Raw genomic sequence first — 13,875 nt, 5'->3', positions numbered from 1 at the left:
TTTCTATTGCCTAGGGATCCACCTGCGAATGAACCCAGATGTGGCTGAAAACTCGAAGACGTGCCCCCAACTGGGCGGACTCCTTTAGCGGAGCCCCAGCGTCATGCGGTGGATTTTGTAGAGGCCGGGGAGGACTTCTGTTCCTGGGAACTAGCTGTGTTGTGCAGCTTCTTCCCTCTGCCCTTACCTCTGGCAAGAAAGGACGCACCTCGTACTTTCTTGTTTCTCTGTGATCGAAAGGACTGCATTTGATAATGTGGTGCTTTCTTAGGCTGTGAGGGAATATAAGGCAAAAAATTTGATTTACCAGCTGTAGCTGTGGAGACAAGGTCCGAGAGACCTTCCCCAAACAATTCCTCACCCCTGTAAGGTAAAACCTCCATATGCCTTTTTGAGTCGGCATCACCTGTCCATTGCCGGGTCCATAGGACTCGTCTAGCAGAAATCGACATAGCGTTTATTCTAGAACCCAGTAGACTAATATCACTTTGAGCATCTCTCATATATAGGACAGCATCTTTTATATGCCCTATGGTCAATAACATAGCATCCTTATCTAGGGTCTCAATCTCTGCTGATAAGGTATCTGTCCATGCTGCCACCGCGCTACAACCTCGGCCGACGCAATTGCCGGTCTGAGTAAGGTACCAGAATGTGTGTAAATGGACTTTAGGGTAACCTCCTGCTTGCGGTCAGCAGGGTCCCTGATGGTAGCCGTATCCTGGGATGGCAGCGCTACCTTTTTGGATAAGCGTGTCAATGCTTTATCCACCCTAGGGGAGGATTCCCACCGTATCCTGTCCATTGGCGGGAAAGGATACGCCATAAGAATCCTTTTGGGAATCTGCAGCTTTTTGTCTGGAGATTCCCAAGCTTTTTCACATAATTCGTTCAACTCATGTGAGGGGGGAAAGGTTATCTCAGGTTTCTTTCCCTTATACATGTGTACCCTCGTGTCAGGGACAGGGGACTCTGTGATGTGCAAAACATCTTTTATTGCAATAATCATATATCGAATACATTTAGCCAATTTTGGTTGTAACTTTGCATCATCGTAGTCGACACTGGAGTCAGAATCCGTGTCGGTATCTGTGTCAACTATTTGGGATAGTGGGCGCTTTTGAGACCCCGAAGGTCCCTGCGACATAGGGACAGGCATGGGTTGACTCCCTGACTGTTCCCTAGCTTCAGCTTTGTCTAATCTCTTGTGTAATAAGTTTACATTAGCACTTAAAACATTCCACATATCCATCCAGTCAGGTGTCGGCGTTGTCGATGGAGACACCACATTAATTTGCTCCTGCTCCTCTCTAGGAGAGCCTTCTACCTCAGACATGTCGACACACGTGTACCGACACACCATACACTCAGGGAATCCTCTTATCTGAGGACAGTTCCCCAACAAGGCCCTTTGGAGAGACAGAGAGAGAAAGTATGCCAGCACACACCCCAGCGCTATATGACCCAGGAAAAAAACACAATCATTTTATGTTTACCCAGTAGCGCTGTATTTCCATATATATATGCGCCTAATTATGTGCCCTCTCTTCTTTAAGACCCTCTTTCTACCGTGGTATAAGCAGGGGAGAGTCCATGGAGCTTCCCCTCAGCGGTGCTGTGGAGAAAATGGCGCTGGTGAGTGCTGAGGGAGAAGCCCCACCCCCTCAGCGACGGGCTTCTGTCCCGCTCAAATATAGTAAAAAAATGGCGGGGGCTCTTATATATATATACAGTGCCTAGCTGCATATATATTTATTTTGCCAAAGAGAGGTCTATATTGCTGCCCAGGGCGTCCCCCCTGCGCCCTTCACCCTTACACTGACTGCCGTGTGTGAGGTGTATGGGAGCAATGGAGCACAGCTTTACTGCTGTGCGTTACCTCAGTGAAGATCATGAAGTCTTCCGCCGCCTCTGAAGTCTTCTTTTCTTCTCATACTCACCCGGCTTCTATCTTCCGGCTCTGCGAGGGGGACGGCGGCACGGCTCTGGGACGGACGGCGAGGGTGAGACCTGCGTACCGATCCCTCTGGAGCTAATGCTGTACAGTAGCCTAAGAAGCAGAGCCTATCAACTCACAGAAGTAGGTGTGCATCTCTCCCCTCCGCCCCTCGATGCAGGGAGTCTGTTGCCAGCAGGCTCCCTGAAAATAAAAAAATCTAACAAATATACTTTCTGTCAGGAAACTCAGGAGAGCTTCCTGAAAAGCACCCAGTCTCCTCTGGGCACAGTAGTAAACTGAGGTCTGGAGGAGGGGCATAGAGGGAGGAGCCAGTGCACACCCAGATCTAAAGTCTTTCTTAAAGTGCCCATGTCTCCTGCGGAGCCCGTCTATCCCCCATGGTCCTTACGGAGTCCCCAGCATCCTCTAGGACGTAAGAGAAAAATTATGCTGGCAGAAAAATCCAATTGAGTGATTAAACAGCTCCAGAGCTGCTCTGTAAGGCAAGTAAAAGGGTGTGGGCCCTGCAGCACTACCTGTAGTTTGCATTGTGCATTGGAAGCCTAGTTTGCTGTCTGTTTCCACTTCTTTTTTCTTGAGCCCCTCCCGTCTATACCCTTGTGCACTATCCTGACTTCTCCTCCCGTCTGCTTACTTTGTGCCTTCCAATGCACAATGCAAACTACAGGTAGTGCTGCAGGGCCCACACCCTTTTACTTGCCTTACAGAGCAGCTCTTGAGCTGTTACAGTGCCCAGCTGCTGCAAGAAATCAGCGTGAATGCTTCAGGGGCTGGGGCATGGCCAACATGAGCCCCACACCGAAGGAGGGTGGGGGTGTTTAATGCGAACTAGGGGTCTCGCACAATGCGAACTACAGGTAGTGCTGCAGGGCCCACACCCTTTTACTTGCATTACAGAGCAGCTCTGGAGCTGTTACAGTGCCCAGCTGCTGCAAGAAATCAGCTTGAATCCTTCAGGGGCTGGGGCATAGCCAACATGAGCCCCACACCGACGGAGGGTGGAGGTGTTTAATGCGAACTAGGGGTCATCCAAGTGCCGCAAAAGGCCGCCATGCCCTGCACGCCCCTTTTCTCTTTTCATATGCAGACGAGGGTTGAAGCCAACTTTGACCCACTGCTTGGATGACATCGCCATATGCAAATCCATCTGCTGCAGGCCTTCCCCCAGGAATGCTTGCACTAGTTGTTGCATTTGGTTTGTTGTTTGGGGGTGCTTCAGTATTAGGCAGCCTTCTGCCCTCCCATGTTCATCTGAAAATATGTGTTCTCCCTGCAGTTGTTGTCCCCAGATGAGAGTTCCCTTGTGCTGCCTCAGTTGAATCTCCTTTACTTGACAGAGATGTGCCTGAGCAGCGGCCCTCCCCAGCCCTATCCCAAATCATACTTATTTTGCATAGGAGATACCATGGTCATGAAGACTGTTCTCCCAGGGTGCGGTTCATTCATTGCATTCTGGGTATGCTGACCCCTGTGATTTCCCCAAATGTGGGAAACTCGACTGCATTATTTAATGCGAACTAGGGGTCATCCAAGCACCGCAAAAGGCCGCCATGCCCTGCATACCCCTTTTCTCTTTTCATAAGCAGACGAGGTTTGAAGCCAACCTTGACCCACTGCTTGGATGACATCACTTGCTGCCTTTCCAATGAAGCAAGTTTAATTTAATAATAGGTGAAAAACCATCCCTACAAAGGTGATAATCAGATACTTGGCTTTGTGGACACTTTTCAGAGCACAAATTTGTTAGCATAAAAATAAAGCCAGAAAATGAAGAGCTGTTTAATCACTCAATTGGATTTTTCTGCCAGCATATTTCTTTTTCTCTGCAACCCACTGCTAAATTGTGCTTTGTGGCTGTTTTTTTTATAAAATCATTTAATCAAATCTAACTCTGATTACATCAGAGAAGGCCAGGTACCCTACACCATAAGAGGTGGTTTGAAATTTTTACTTGTCTACTTAAAGATCACCAAAATCTGATAACAAGGTCAATTACGTCCCTAGGTGGGATTGAACCACCAACCTTTTGGTTAACAACTGAACACGCTAACTGTTTGTGCCTCAGAGACACTTTGCGAAAGTACATACTGACAAAGGCTAATAAGCATTCATCTAGAACGTTTCCTAGAAAAACTTTAAAAAGTCAATAATCTGGAGAGTTTTTGTAAGATGTTTCTTCCATCAACCAATGAAGAAACACATTGGTACTTTCCCATGATGAGTGAGTGCTTCAGGATCTCTTGCACTTACATGTGCAGCAGAGTACTGTAATGGAAGCATGCTGGGTCCATAACCCAGAGGTAGGCAGATTGAAACTATCCTCTGCTATATGCATTGTTTTTTGTTAATTAAAGTAATCCAAAACTGGGATTGATATTTTTGCTCTTTTATTTTTACTTAAAGTACAATAACTTTTACCATTTTAATTTGTTTTAATAGTATATTGACAGTATTGTTTTCTTTCAAAAATCCACTTAATTTTCTTTACCCTATTATTAAAATGGTAATTGACAAAAACAAACTACATTGTCACCAGAAGAGCAGTACAAAATATACAAGTGATATATTAAAATCATCTTTCCAGCTTTAATTTCAATGATGCCTTGGTGCAACAATTTTGTGAGAAACATCTTCACCCATAAAGAAAGATTTTCTTAATTCCTTACCTGTGTGCTGATTAGATATCACCTTGTTTTCACATTAAACAGACTTCCCCTTGAGGAAGCAGCAAGGATGCAGTGACGTTTATGTTTCCTGGTGTCAACCTGTATTATTTCAGTAGACATTGAAATGAGGATGCATCTTGCTGCCTTTCCAATGAAGCAAGTTTAATTCAGTAATAGGTGAAAAACCATTCCTACTAAAGGTGTTAATCAGAGACTTGGCTTTGTGGACACTTTTCAGAGAGCAAATTTGTTAGCATAAACATAAAATCAGAAAATGAAGAGCTGTTTAATCACTCAATTGGACTTTTCTGCCAGCATAATTTTTTTTCTCTGCAACCCACTGCTAAATTGTGCTTCCTAGCTGTTTTTTATAAAATCACTTAATCAAATCTAACTCTGATTACATCAGAGAAGGCCGGGTACCCTACACCATAAGAGGGGGTTTGAAATTTTGACTTGTCTACTTAAAGATCACCAAAATCTGATAACAAGGTCAATTACGTCCCTGGGTGGGATTGAATCACCAACCTTTAGGTTAATAGCCATACACACTAACTGATTGCGCCATAGCGACACTTTGCGAAAGTACATACTGACAAAGGCTAATAAGCATTCATCTAGAACGTTTCCTAGAAAAACTTTAAAAAGTCAATAATCTGGAGAATTTTTGTAAGAAACACATTGGTACTTTCCCATGATGAGTGAGTGCTTCAGGATCTCTTGCACTTACATGGGCTATTAACCAAAAGGTTCCCACCCAGTGATGTAATTGACCTTGTGATCAGATTTTGGTGATCTTTAAGTAGACAAGTCAAAATTTCAAACCCCCTCTTATGGTGTAGGGTACCTGGCCTTCTCTGACGTAATCAGAGTTAGATTTAATTAAGGTGCGCAAGGGCATAGAAGGGAGCGGTTTAAGAAAAGAGAAGTGGAAACAGACAGCAAACTAGGCTGGAGAGAGACCTGAGACAAAGAGATCTGAATTATACGAGAGCCGACCAGGGGAAACACAAATTATGCAGTCAAGTTTCCCACATTTGGGGAAATCGCAGGAGCAGCACACCCAGAGTGCAATGGGTGAGCCTTGCCCTGGGAGAAGCACCTTCATGATCATAGTATCTCACCTGGCAGGTAAGTAGGAGTTGGGCTAGTGCTGGGGAGGGTCGCTGCTCGGGTACGCCCCTGTCAAGTGAAGGAGATCCAACTGAGGCAGCACAAGGGAACTCTCGAAAGAAGAACAAGGCTAGAGGAAGATCTGAGACAAAGAAATCTGACTTTTACCAGAGCTGACCAGAGGAAAGCACAAACACAGTCCCCCACTACCACCAGGAAACATTAACGCCACTGCATCCTTGCTGCTTTCTCATGTGGTAGTCTATTTAATGTGAAAACAAGGTGATATCTAATTAGCACACAGAAAAGAAAATTAAGTGAATTTTTGAAAGAAAACAATACTGTCAATATACTATTAAAACAAATTAAAATGGTAAAAGTTATTGTACTTTAAGTAAAAATAAAAGAGCAAAAATGTCAATCCCAGTTTTGGATTACTTTAATTAACAAAAAAAATGCATATAGCAGAGGATAGTTTCAATCTGCCTACCTCTGGGTTATGGACCCAGCATGCTTCCATTACAGTACTCTGCTGCACATGTATGTGCAAGAGATCCTGAAGCACTCACTCATCATGGGAAAGTACCAATGTGTTTCTTCATTGGTTGATGGAAGAAACATCTTACAAAAACTCTCCACATTATTGACTTTTTAAAATGTTTCTAGGAAACGTTCTAGATGAATGCTTATTAGCCTTTTTCAGTATATGCTTTTGCAAAGTGTCGCTGTGGCGCAATCAGTTAGTGTGTAAGGCTATTAACCAAAAGGTTGGTGGTTCAATCCCACCCAGGGACGTAATTGACCTTGTTATCAGATTTTGGTGATCTTTATGTAGACAAGTCAAAATTTCAAACCCCCTCTTATGGTGTAGGGTACCTGGCCTTCTCTGATGTAATCAGAGTTAGATTTGATTCAGTGATTTTATAAAAACAGCTAGGAAGCACAATTTAGCAGTGGGTTGCAGAGAAAAAGAAATATGCTGGCAAAAAAATCCAATTGAGTGATTAAACAGCTCTTCATTTTCTGGCTTTATTTTTATGCTAACAAATTTGTTCTCTGAAAAGTGTCCACAAAGCCAAGTCTCTGATTAACACCTTTGTAGGGATGGTTTTTCACCTATTACTAAATTAAACTTGCTTCATTGGAAAGGCAGCAAGATGCATCCTCATTTCAATATCTGCAGAAATAATACAGGTTGACACCAGGAAACATTAACGCCACTGCATCCTTGCTGCTTTCTCATGTGGAAGTCTGTTTAATGTGAAAACAAGGTGATATCTAATTAGCACACAGGTAAGGAATTAAGAAAATCTTTATTTAAGGGTGAAGATGTTTCTCACAAAATCGTTGCCCCAATGCATCATTGAAATTCAAGCTGGAACGATGATTTTAATATATCACTTGTACATTTTGTATTGCTCTTCTGGTGACAATGTAGTTTGTTTTTGTCAATTACCATTTTAATAATAGGGTAAAGAAAATTAATTGGATTTTTGAAAGAAAACAATACTGTCAATATACTATTAAAACAAATTAAAATGGTAAAAGTTATTGTACTTTAAGTAAAAATAAAAGAGCAAAAATATCAATCCCAGTTTTGGATTACTTTAATTAACAAAAAAAAATGCATATAGCAAAGGATAGTTTCAATCTGCCTACCTCTGGGTTATGGACCCAGCATGCTTCCATTACAGTACTCTGCTGCACATGTAAGTGCAAGAGGTCCTGAAGCACTCACTTATCATGGGAAAGTACCAATGTGTTTCTTCATTGGTTGATGGAAGAAACATCTTACAAAAACTCTCCACATTATTGACTTTTTAAAATGTTTCTAGGAAACGTTCTAGATATATGCTTATTAGCCTTTGTCAGTATGTACTTTTGCAAAGTGTCGCTGTGGCGCAATCAGTTAGTGTGTATGGTTATTAACCAAAAGGTTGGTGGTTCAATCCCACCCAGGGACGTAATTGACCTTGTTATCAGATTTTGGTGATCTTTAAGTAGACAAGTCAAAATTTCAAACCCCCTGTTATGGTGTAGGGTACCTGGCCTTCTCTGATGTAATCAGAGTTAGATTTGATTCAGTGATTTTATAAAAACAGCTAGGAAGCACAATTTAGCAGTGGGTTGCAGAGAAAAAGAAATATGCTGGCAAAAAAATCCAATTGAGTGATTAAACAGCTCTTCATTTTCTGGCTTTATTTTTATGCTAACAAATTTGTTCTCTGAAAAGTGTCCACAAAGCCAAGTCTCTGATTAACACCTTTGTAGGGATGGTTTTTCACCTATTACTAAATTAAACTTGCTTCATTGGAAAGGCAGCAAGATGCATCCTCATTTCAATGTCTACTGAAATAATACAGGTTGACACCAGGAAACATTAACGCCACTGCATCCTTGCTGCTTTCGCATGTGGAAGTCTGTTTAATGTGAAAACAAGGTGATATCTAATTAGCACACAGGTAAGGAATTAAGAAAATCTTTATTTAAGGGTGAAGGTGTTTCTCACAAAATCGTTGCCCCAATGCATCATTGAAATTCAAGCTGGAAAGGTGATTTTAATATGTCACTTGTACATTTTGTATTGCTCTTCTGGTGACAATGTCGTTTGTTTTTGTCAATTACCATTTTAATAATAGGGTAAAGAAAATTAAGTGGATTTTTGAAAGAAAACAATACTGTCAATATACTATTAAAACAAATTAAAATGGTAAAAGTTATTGTACTTTAAGTAAAAATAAAAGAGCAAAAATATCAATCCCAGTTTTGGATTACTTTAATTAACAAAAAAAAATGCATATAGCAGAGGATAGTTTCAATCTGCCTACCTCTGGGTTATGGGCCCAGCATTTTTCCATTGCAGTACTCTGCTGCACATGTAAGTGCAAGAGATCCTGAAGCACTCACTCATCATGGGAAAGTACCAATGTGTTTCTTCGTTGGTTGATGGAAGAAACATCTTACAAAAACTCTCCAGATTATTGACTTTTTAAAGTTTTTCTAGGAAACGTTCTAGATGAATGCTTATTAGCCTTTGTCAGTATGTACGTTTGTAAAGTGTCTCTGTGGCGCAATCTGTTAGTGTGTTTGGTTATTAATCAAAGGGTTGGTGGTTCAATCCCACCCAGGGATGTAATTGACCTTGTTATCAGATTTTGGTGATCTTTAAGTAGACAAGTCAAAATTTCAAACCCCCTTCTTATGGTGTAGGGTACCTGGCCTACTCTGATGTAATCAGAGTTAGATTTGAATAAGTGATTTTATAAAAAAAACAGCTAGGAAGCACAATTTAGCAGTGGGTTGCAGAGAAAAAGAAATATGCTGGCAGAAAAATCCAATTGAGTGATTAAACAGCTCTTCGTTTTCTGGCTTTATTTTTATGCTAACGAATTTGTTCTCTGAAAAGTGTCCACAAAGCCAAGTATCTGATTAACATATTTGTAGGGATGGTTTTTCACCTATTACTAAATTAAACTTGCTTCATTGGAAAGGCAGCAAGATGCATCCTCATTTCAATATCTACTGAAATAATACAGGTTGACACCAGGAAACATTAACGCCACTGCATCATTGCTGCTTTCTCATGTGGAAGTCTGTTTAATGTGAAAACAAGGTGATATCTAATTAGCACACAGGTAAGGAATTAAGAAAATCTTTATTTAAGGGTGAAGATGTTTCTCACAAAATCGTTGCCCCAATGCATCATTGAAATTCAAGCTGGAAAGATGATTTTAATATATCACTTGTACATTTTGTATTGCTCTTCTGGTGACAATGTAGTTTGTTTTTGTCAATTACCATTTTAATAATCGGGTAAAGAAAATTAATTGGATTTTTGAAAGAAAACAATACTGTCAATATACTATTAAAACAAATTAAAATGGTAAAAGTTATTGTACTTTAAGTAAAAATAAAAGCTAAAATATCAATCCCAGTTTTGGATTACTTTAATGAACAAAAAAAAAATGCATATAGCAAAGGATAGTATCAATCTGCCTACCTCTGGGTTATGGGCCCAGCATGCTTCCATTGCAGTACTCTGCTGCACATGTAAGTGCAAGAGATCCTGAAGCACTCACTCATCATGCGAAAGTACCAATGTGTTTCTTCATTGGTTGCTGGAAGAAACATCTTACAAAAACTCTCCAGATTATTGACTTTTTAAAGTTTTTCTAGGAAACGTTCTAGATGAATGCTTATTAGTCTTTGTCAGTATGTACTTTTCGCAAAGTGTCTCTGTGGCGCAATCGGTTAGTGTGTTCAGCTATTAATCAAAAGGTTGGTGGTTCAATCCCACCCAGGGACGTAATTGACCTTGTGATCAGATTTTGGTGATATTAAAGTAGACAAGTCAAAATTGCAAACCCCCTCTTATGGTATAGGGTACCTGGCCTTCTCTGATGTAATCAGAGTTAGATTTGATTAAGTGATTTTATAAAAAAACAGCTAGGAAGCACAATTTAGCAGTGGGTTGCAGAGAAAAAGAAAAATGCTGGCAGAAAAATCCAATTGAGTGATTAAACAGCTCTTCATTTTCTGGCTTTATTTTTATGATTACAAATTTGTTCTCTGAAAAGTGTCCACAAAGCCAAGTATCTGATTAACATCTTTGTAGGGATGGTTTTTCACCTATTACTAAATTAAACTTGCTTCATTGGAAAGGCAGCAAGATGCATCCTCATTTCAATATCTACGGAAATAATACAGGTTGACACCAGGAAACATTAACGCCACTGCATATTTGCTGTTTTCGCATGTGAAAGTCTGTTTAATGTGAAAACAAGGTGATATCTAATTAGCACACAGGTAAGGAATTAAGAAAATCTTTATTTAAGGGTGAAGGTGTTTCTCACAAAATCGTTGCCCCAATGCATCATTGAAATTCAAGCTGGAAAGATGATTTTAATATATCACTTGTACATTTTGTATTGCTCTTCTGGTGACAATGTAGTTTGTTTTTGTCAATTACCATTTTAATAATAGGGTAAAGAAAATTAAGTGGATTTTTGAAAGAAAACAATACTGTCAATATACTATTAAAACAAATTAAAATGGTAAAAGTTATTGTACTTTAAGTAAAAATAAAAGAGCAAAAATATCAATCCCAGTTTTGGATTACTTTAATTAACAAAAAAAAATGCATATAGCAGAGGATAGTTTCAATCTGCCTACCTCTGGGTTATGGGCCCAGCATTTTTCCATTGCAGTACTCTGCTGCACATGTAAGTGCAAGAGCTCCTGAAGCACTCACTCATCATGGGAAAGTACCAATGTGTTTCTTCGTTGGTTGATGGAAGAAACATCTTACAAAAACTCTCCAGATTATTGACTTTTTAAAGTTTTTCTAGGAAACGTTCTAGATGAATGCTTATTAGCCTTTGTCAGTATGTACGTTTGTAAAGTGTCTCTGTGGCGCAATCTGTTAGTGTGTTTGGTTATTAATCAAAGGGTTGGTGGTTCAATCCCACACAGGGATGTAATTGACCTTGTTATCAGATTTTGGTGATCTTTAAGTAGACAAGTCAAAATTTCAAACCCCCTTCTTATGGTGTAGGGTACCTGGCCTACTCTGATGTAATCAGAGTTAGATTTGAATAAGTGATTTTATAAAAAAAACAGCTAGGAAGCACAATTTAGCAGTGGGTTGCAGAGAAAAAGAAATATGCTGGCAGAAAAATCCAATTGAGTGATTAAACAGCTCTTCATTTTCTGGCTTTATTTTTATGCTAACGAATTTGTTCTCTGAAAAGTGTCCACAAAGCCAAGTATCTGATTAACATATTTGTAGGGATGGTTTTTCACCTATTACTAAATTAAACTTGCTTCATTGGAAAGGCAGCAAGATGCATCCTCATTTCAATATCTACTGAAATAATACAGGTTGACACCAGGAAACATTAACGCCACTGCATCCTTGCTGCTTTCTCATGTGGAAGTCTGTTTAATGTGAAAACAAGGTGATATCTAATTAGCACACAGGTAAGGAATTAAGAAAATCTTTATTTAAGGGTGAAGATGTTTCTCACAAAATCGTTGCCCCAATGCATCATTGAAATTCAAGCTGGAAAGATGATTTTAATATATCCCTTGTACATTTTGTATTGCTCTTCTGGTGACAATGTAGTTTGTTTTTGTCAATTACCATTTTAATAATCGGGTAAAGAAAATTAATTGGATTTTTGAAAGAAAACAATACTGTCAATATACTATTAAAACAAATTAAAATGGTAAAAGTTATTGTACTTTAAGTAAAAATAAAAGCTAAAATATCAATCCCAGTTTTGGATTACTTTAATGAACAAAAAAAAAAATGCATATAGCAAAGGATAGTTTCAATCTGCCTACCTCTGGGTTATGTGCCCAGCATGCTTCCATTGCAGTACTCTGCTGCACATGTAAGTGCAAGAGATCCTGAAGCACTCACTCATCATGCGAAAGTACCAATGTGTTTCTTCATTGGTTGCTGGAAGAAACATCTTACAAAAACTCTCCAGATTATTGACTTTTTAAAGTTTTTCTAGGAAACGTTCTAGATGAATGCTTATTAGTCTTTGTCAGTATGGACTTTTCACAAAGTGTCTCTGTGGCGCAATCGGTTAGTGTGTTCAGCTATTAATCAAAAGGTTGGTGGTTCAATCCCACCCAGGGACGTAATTGACCTTGTTATCAGATTTTGGTGATCTTTAAGTAGACAAGTCAAAATTTCAAACCCCCTGTTATGGTGTAGGGTACCTGGCCTTCTCTGATGTAATCAGAGTTAGATTTGATTCAGTGATTTTATAAAAACAGCTAGGAAGCACAATTTAGCAGTGGGTTGCAGAGAAAAAGAAATATGCTGGCAGAAAAATCCAATTGAGTGATTAAACAGCTCTTCATTTTCTGGCTTTATTTTTATGCTAACAAATTTGTGCTCTGAAAAGTGTCCACAAAGCCAAGTATCTGATTAACACCTTTGTAGGGATGGTTTTTCACCTATTATTAAATTAAACTTGCTTCATTGGAAAGGCAGCAAGTGATGTCATCCAAGCAGTGGGTCAAAGTTGGCTTCAAACCTCGTCTGCTTATGAAAAGAGAAAAGGGGTATGCAGGGCATGGCGGCCTTTTGCGGTGCTTGGATGACCCCTAGTTCGCATTAAATAATGCAGTCGAGTTTCCCACATTTGGGGAAATCACAGGGGTCAGCATACCCAGAATGCAATGAATGAACCGCACCCTGGGAGAACAGTCTTCATGACCATGGTATCTCCTATGCAAAATAAGTATGATTTGGGATAGGGCTGGGGAGGGCCGCTGCTCAGGCACATCTCTGTCAAGTAAAGGAGATTCAACTGAGGCAGCACAAGGGAACTCTCATCTGGGGACAACAACTGCAGGGAGAACACATATTTTCAGATGAACATGGGAGGGCAGAAGGCTGCCTAATACTGAAGCACCCCCAAACAACAAACCAAATGCAACAACTAGTGCAAGCATTCCTGGGGGAAGGCCTGCAGCAGATGGATTTGCATATGGCGATGTCATCCAAGCAGTGGGTCAAAGTTGGCTTCAACCCTCGTCTGCATATGAAAAGAGAAAAGGGGCGTGCAGGGCATGGCGGCCTTTTGCGGCACTTGGATGACCCCTAGTTCGCATTAAACACCTCCACCCTCCGTCGGTGTGGGGCTCATGTTGGCTATGCCCCAGCCCCTGAAGGATTCAAGCTGATTTCTTGCAGCAGCTGGGCACTGTAACAGCTCCAGAGCTGCTCTGTAAGGCAAGTAAAAGGGTGTGGGCCCTGCAGCACTACCTGTAGTTCGCATTGTGCGAGACCCCTAGTTCGCATTAAACACCCCCACCCTCCTTCGGTGTGGGGCTCATGTTGGCCATGCCCCAGCCCCTGAAGCATTCACGCTGATTTCTTGCAGCAGCTGGGCACTGTAACAGCTCAAGAGCTGCTCTATAAGGCAAGTAAAAGGGTGTGGGCCCTGCAGCACTACCTGTAGTTTGCATTGTGCATTGGAAGGCACAAAGTAAGCAGACGGGAGGAGAAGTCAGGATAGTGCACAAGGGTATAGACGGGAGGGGCTCAAGAAAAAAGAAGTGGAAACAGACAGCAAACTAGGCTTCCAATGCACAATGCAAACTACAGGTAGTGCT

The 13,875-nt window shown here is 40.7% G+C and overlaps 1 non-coding gene and 2 pseudogenes across 1 annotated transcript; 1 reads left to right on the top strand and 2 right to left on the bottom strand.

Annotated features, from left to right (window-relative positions):
* The first annotated feature begins 3,340 nt into the window (after positions 1 to 3,340).
* LOC135040355 (U1 spliceosomal RNA) lies at positions 3,341 to 3,519 on the top strand (annotated as a pseudogene).
* Positions 3,520 to 5,602: 2,083 nt separating this feature from the next.
* On the bottom strand, positions 5,603 to 5,765 carry LOC135040297 (U1 spliceosomal RNA). Its single transcript, XR_010234226.1, has one exon. It is a non-coding gene; the product is annotated as a U1 spliceosomal RNA (small nuclear RNA).
* Positions 5,766 to 12,823: 7,058 nt separating this feature from the next.
* LOC135040354 (U1 spliceosomal RNA) lies at positions 12,824 to 13,002 on the bottom strand (annotated as a pseudogene).
* Positions 13,003 to 13,875: the final 873 nt, after the last annotated feature.

This window comes from Pseudophryne corroboree, unplaced genomic scaffold (genome assembly GCF_028390025.1).
Source record: "Pseudophryne corroboree isolate aPseCor3 unplaced genomic scaffold, aPseCor3.hap2 scaffold_739, whole genome shotgun sequence".
In the NCBI taxonomy this organism is placed as follows: domain Eukaryota; kingdom Metazoa; phylum Chordata; class Amphibia; order Anura; family Myobatrachidae; genus Pseudophryne; species Pseudophryne corroboree.
The sequence above is the reverse complement of the archived record's forward strand: the minus strand, read 5'-3'. Positions and strand labels throughout refer to the sequence as shown.